Source organism: Aplidium turbinatum, chromosome 1 (assembly GCF_918807975.1).
Source record: "Aplidium turbinatum chromosome 1, kaAplTurb1.1, whole genome shotgun sequence".
NCBI classification, from domain to species: Eukaryota; Metazoa; Chordata; class Ascidiacea; order Aplousobranchia; family Polyclinidae; genus Aplidium; species Aplidium turbinatum.
Genome location: NC_137472.1, coordinates 17,171,411 through 17,177,645, shown reverse-complemented (window position 1 = coordinate 17,177,645; position 6,235 = coordinate 17,171,411). Strand labels below are relative to the sequence as shown.

The 6,235-nt window shown below is 41.2% G+C and overlaps 1 pseudogene; it reads right to left on the bottom strand.

The window, feature by feature from the left end:
- LOC145785269 (general transcription factor II-I repeat domain-containing protein 2 pseudogene) lies at positions 1–1,791 on the bottom strand (annotated as a pseudogene).
- Positions 1,792–6,235: the final 4,444 nt, after the last annotated feature.

Genomic DNA, 6,235 nt, shown 5'->3' with positions numbered 1-6,235 from the left:
TCAAGCTTTATTTTTTGCCAAAGCATCGAAATTTGGCATCATTTTGGTTGTGGCGATAGTCAGGATAGATTTGAGGTGCGCATCACTCAGCTGAGACCTGTGGCTAGATTTGTTAAAATTCATCAAGCTGAACGTCTGTTCACAAATATATGTGGAACCAAACAATACCAGCATTTTTTGTGCCACCTTTCGAATTTCTGGAAATCTGGTGTTGCTTAGCGATGCGTAAAACTCATTTAGCTTCAGGGCTTCGAATTTCTCCTTTAAAACGTAGTCACTCTGAAGATCGATCAATTCCAACTGCAGTTCTTGTGGTGCTGTTGCAGCGACTTGTGAAAGTGGAGCCGAAATAATCTGAAATGGTTTTTGGAGTTTTTCGAAATCAAGAAATCTACGGCAAAATTCGTGGTGCAAATCATTTAGTGATTTGCTGTATTTATTTGCATGTTTAGGGGCTTCTTTCATCGTCAGTAATGTGGGGAAATGAACAAAAGAATTGTTGGACATTTGTGCTGAGAATAAAGCCAATTTTGATTTGAAAGCCGTAACGCTTGTGTACATATCGTGAGCGAAGAGTTCTTTCCCTTGCAGCTTTGCATTCAGCTCATTCATATGTGTTAATATATCGACAGAAAAAGCAAAATCACAGAGCCAATCTCTGTCCTCCAGCTCAGGAAATTCATCAGCTTTCCCGATTGACTTCAAAAATGAGGTAATTGCCTCTTTAAGGTTCCAGACTCGTTTACATGCTTTACCCAAGCTTAACCAGCGCACATGAGAATGATAAAGCAAGTCCTGGTGATCAGAATCAATTTCCTCAAGAAACTTGATAAATTGGCGATGGTGAAGTCCTCTCCCTTTTATGTAGTTGATCAGTTTTACTACTGCCTTCACTACATGATTGAGCTGCAGTACAGATTTACACAGGGCTTCCTGATGGATAATGCAGTGCAAAAAAGTTATATCCACCCCAGCATTTTCCTCATTCATCTTATCTTGAAGTCTTTTTAGCAGTCCAACATTTTTTCCTGTCAAATTTGGTGATCCATCAGTGGTGACATTCGTAAGTTTGTTCCATGGTAATTTAAACCTGTCGATCACACTAGTGACTTTAAGAAAAAGGTCCTCTCCTCGAGTAGTCCCTTTTAACGACTCCATTGCTAAAAGTTCTTCTATTATCTCAAACTTGTCATTAATTCCTCTGACGAAAATCAAAAGCTGTGCCGTGTCTCTTACGTCATTACTTTCGTCCAGCGCTAACGAATAAAATACAAAAGAATCTGCTTTTCCTTTCAACTCGTTAGCTAAGTGCTCATCAATTTGTTCTATGCGGCGAGTTACAGTTCTGCGTGATAAACTGATTTGTTCATATTTGCTTTTTGCATCTGGACACAAGAGACTTGCTGTCTCTACCATGCACTGCTTGATAAATTCTCCATCGGAAAATGGTTTGCTTGCTTGTGCTATTTTGAAAGCCAGTAAAAAACTTGCCTTGGTGATTGACTCAGAAACTGCACTCTGCTGAAAAAGAGTGCTTTGCTGAATCCGAAAATTTGCCACTAATCTCTGAGAAACGTCCTTTCTTTGCTGAGTTGACAGGCTGCTATGATGGTTTGCATGATTGGTGTCAAAATGGCGGCGGATGTTGTATTCTTTCAAAACAGCAACGTTTTTTTGGCAAATAAGGCATACCGCAGTTGATCCCACTTCGGTAAAAAAGTATTTCGTCGTCCACTCCTTTTTGAACACTCTGCGCTCACTATCGACTTTACGCTTCTTCGCTGCACTCATTTTAACAATATAATTTATTAACAACTTAGCAATGTCTATTTCGCTTAGCATTCCACACTGACGAAACTGTTGATAAAAACACTAAACTAAGAAATATGGTACATTACTGGTTAAATTGACTAATAAAACTTTCTGTTTTTAGTGAACCTCCCAGCAAACTGTCCACTTGAAGCGGTTGACTGTCTCTTATCTATAGTCTCGTTCTGTTGCTCAACACAACAAACAGTTTACCAGCCTCATTTTTTTTAAAAAAATGAGGCTGGTAAACTGTTTGTTGTGTTGAGCAACAGAACGAGACATTACTGGTTAAAAGCAGAAAGCACTGTTGCGTCAAGCGACGCACAAATGTACCTGTGACATCATAATGCTCTACATTCTACATTGTATCGCTATTTAGAGACAAGAGGTATCTAATCCTCCTATTGAAACTTCACAATAATAAAACTTGCAACATGTCGATAACATCCGGCGGGCCAGAATACAAGAGCCGGCGGGCCGGATTTGGCCCGCGGGCCGTAGTTTGCCCATGTCTGGGCTAAACCATGGCCACCTAAAGATACGGCCTGATTTGTCACATTTTGCAGAAATTTCCAAGTTTTTCTAACTTTGGGCTAACGTTTAAATAATTTTTTCTAAAAATTAGATTTTTACGCTTTCTTTGTTCTTTTCCCCAGATGACACAATAGGTTTTAACATCCCCACATGTTGAAAAACAAAGAAAATTTGATTTTGTAGATTTTAGTCAGACTGTTAATTTTCAATAACAGTCTGATTTTGCGTTTTTCAACTTACTTTTTCTCATTTGCTACTGCTTCCCCAAGGCAACAAAAAAGTTTTTTGTCATTAGGAAACCGCAAAATGTAAAAACATCTCAAAAAATGTCAGTCAAGCACTAGCAGTAGCTGTAATCAAAATCTGCAAAATGTGACAAATCAGGCCGCATCTGCAGATGGCCATGGCTAAACAAACAAATAATTGAAATCCTTCTATGGTGGAAAAAAAGATTAAAAGGTAGCTTCGATTTCATATCTAAAGTAATCATCAAACTTCTGCGGAAATCTAGTTTTTATTAGATGAGTTTGGGCAAATGCGAAGTGCCTGCCCTAACGTCTTCATCAGTAGGTTATTCCGTTGGGCAATTGAGCCAAACAGCGGCCAAAATAACGTAAGCTTACAGTACGGTACCGTAACAATAAATGTTTGTCAACAGCTGATTGTACCAAGAACTGACAGCAATAGACAGTTAGACACCGGTGTTTCGTGGTATGTAGCTCGTGCGAGCTTTACATATGTCATAGGCTACTCATATCTACGTTCTATAATAGCCTAAGCACAGAAACAAATGGTCAATGGAGGCCTCATAATTCTATCGGAGCCCCAACTGACGAAGTTAGGCTACGGCCCTGATTGAATGGCAGTCCACCTTATTAGCCTACTTCAGTTGATTCATATTCAGTGCAAGTAGGCCATATAAGTGATAGGCTGTTTTGCTTTCACGAGTAAAGAAGCAAAAAAAGCTACAAACTGAAACCCACTTAGCCTACTTATTGTAGCAAATAAGACAGTAATTCTCACTTATTATTATAAAGACATAGTAGCTAAAGCAGAAAGAAATTTCAGGTCTATCAGAATTGCAGACCAACAGCGTTTTGCTTAAACATTAACAAACTAAAAGCAGTTCCTTCAAGCGCCATAGCTTATGCGCAGTTACTAAAGCCCATTAAATAAGTGGCTTATCATTGTATCACTTGGCTTGTTTTTCATGTAAAAGTAACTTGAATAAAATTTAATAGTCAGATCTTTGTTTTTTAACGTTGATTCCATGTTTTTACCAAGATCCTACTAACTACTCAACAAGTTAGCAAGTATTCACAAGCAATTTGGTGCTTGCCAATGAAGCAGCCACCGTGTTTGTTTTCAACGTCACGCTTCACTGCACAGAGCTGCGGGAAAGGTCTATTGATATCGACAGTCAAACAAAAAAGTAGAAAACGATATAAATTTATACAAATTATATTATATGTTCAACAAAGGGTTTAACTTCGGAATCCAAACTTTGAAAATTTGGGGGGCATTGCCCCGTTCGCCTCCCTGGCTACGCCTATGCCGCAAGGCATCACACCTTGTTACAAAGATGCAGTGCTGTATTCGCAAAAAAGCACAGGGTATACTGTCAGATTTGCCAAAATGATAAATAATACACAACTTGCAAAATACTAATCTTTATTCTACCGTAACATGAATTATATCAACATCAAAATTGGACGAGAGGTACAAAACTGTTTATTAGTAAGGATAGCAGAATCAGTAAGGATAGCATAGGCACTTTCTTTGGAAAACCAGAGGGTATACTATACTGTAGTTGCTCGAAAAAGCAGAGAGTATACTGTGTATACCGCCGTATACCCTCGAATACAGCACTGCAAAGAAAGTGTCTGTCATGTGGCGAGTGGAAACAATATCCGAAGATTTACCAAAGAGGAGTTCACCACCACCCTTCTCCTATAGTGAAACCACACAAGCCTATAGTCTAAAATCTAAATGTGTCAGCGACGAAAGGAATGCTTGGTGAATTAAAAAAAAAACATATCACGTCCAACAGGCAGAGACTTAAAAAATTGTTTTGATCAAACGTTTTACCACAAAATTTCGAATTAAACACAAAAGAAAATTTCTAATAACTAAGGGTGAGAGTCAGACATGAGTTAACATGACGCGAAAAAATGTTTCTATCACAACGGACTAGCCTACAGTATGACTGCAATTGGTTTCCTTAAAAGTCGGTTGAAATCCTAAATGTAAAAGTGTAGCTGCAATAAAGGTTTAAAGGGTAAAGTTTAAACGTAAACAACAGTAGCCTACGTTAAAAACGGTTTAAACTTCTAACCTTTATACCTTCATGGCAACTATACTTTTACATAAGGATTTCAAGCCACTTTTGAGGAAACCCACTGAAGTCATGCTTTGAAACATGTTGTGTAAATGGTGCACTGACAAAACCAAAGTTGTAAGAGGCTTCACTTCCGTATGACGCTTCATGACCAATTAGTGGAAAGGTGTCAGAGTTAAACAGAAAAGTTGTGACTATTTTAATGAAGTGAAGCAATAGTGAGGGTTGTAGCCGATCAACTTTACTTCACATCTATCCAGTGTGTTGAACTGTTTCACACAGCTTATCTCCGCAGGACCTCCAGCGTTGCTGGAACAGACATTAAAATAGATTTATTACATTCGTAGTTGAATGTTCGTAAGTTTTTCCGCAGCCTCTTGGGAACGAAAGCCTTGACACATTGTAGGCTAAGCCGTGAAATTGTCCGTAGCGCACAGGACAATTTCACGGCGTATATAGGATAATTTTCCTTATTGTCCCCGACAAGTTGACAACGCTATATATAACATGCGTTCTATCTTTCCTCCCACTAGGAAGTGGGATGGGATGAAATGGAAGGCACATTTTGAGATGAAAAATGTCAAGGATGGAAGATTTGGATGATGATGATGATGGCGTATGAGCGATCTTTCCAGGCTAGATTGGAGGGCAGGAAATCTTCAGCCACTCAGCAGTCTCGTCGTCCAGGATTCTCAGACCATGCGCACCGTGTGGAGGCCGGTGGATTAGGCAGTGGTGGATGACATGGTCTGCGGTCTGTTCCGTGGCACCACACTCGCATTCTGATGAAGGAGCCAGGCCCCACTTGTGCATGTCCGAACGAAAGCGGCCGACGCCAGTTCGCAGGCGGTTAAGCCTGACCCACGCAAGCCTTGCGAGGGACATCCCTGGTGGACGGGGATCGACGTCGGGTATGAAGTCACGGAGCGTGGAGGTGTGATTTTGCCACTCCGTGTTCCACATGTGGTTCGTCCAGTGTGCCGCACTTAAACCAAGTTCTTCTGCGTTCTTAAGGAGTTGTTGTGCGGCAGGCACAAAGGGGCGTCTTGTGGGTCCGTTGGAGTGGGACGCAGGCATCCAGTCACAGTACGCAGTGCGTCGTTGATGGCGGTATCAATCTGGTGGGTGTGAGAACTACGACACCAGACCGGCGCGCAGTACTCAGCGGTGGAATGAACAAGGGCTAGGGTAGCTGTACGAAGAGTTTTAGCACCAGCTCCCCAGCCGGAACCCGCAAATCGCCTCAAAAGTGCGACGCGTGTAGATAGTTTTTTGTGCAGTGACTTCAAGTGCCGGCGGTACGTGAGTGACCTGTCCAGGGTTATGCCGAGGTATGTAGGTTCGGCACAGTAGGGCAGGCGTTCCCCATCAATCTTGATGTTTATCTCACGCTGTGCCTCCCGGTTGTTAAGGTGGAAGGCCGCCGACACTGTCTTTGACTTGCTGAGCTGTAGCTTCCATTTCTGGAGGTATGCTGATAGTGTTTGCATGTCTTGGCTGAGTGTTTGCATGTGATAGTGTTTGCATGTCTTGGCTTCATCAAATACTTGTTTG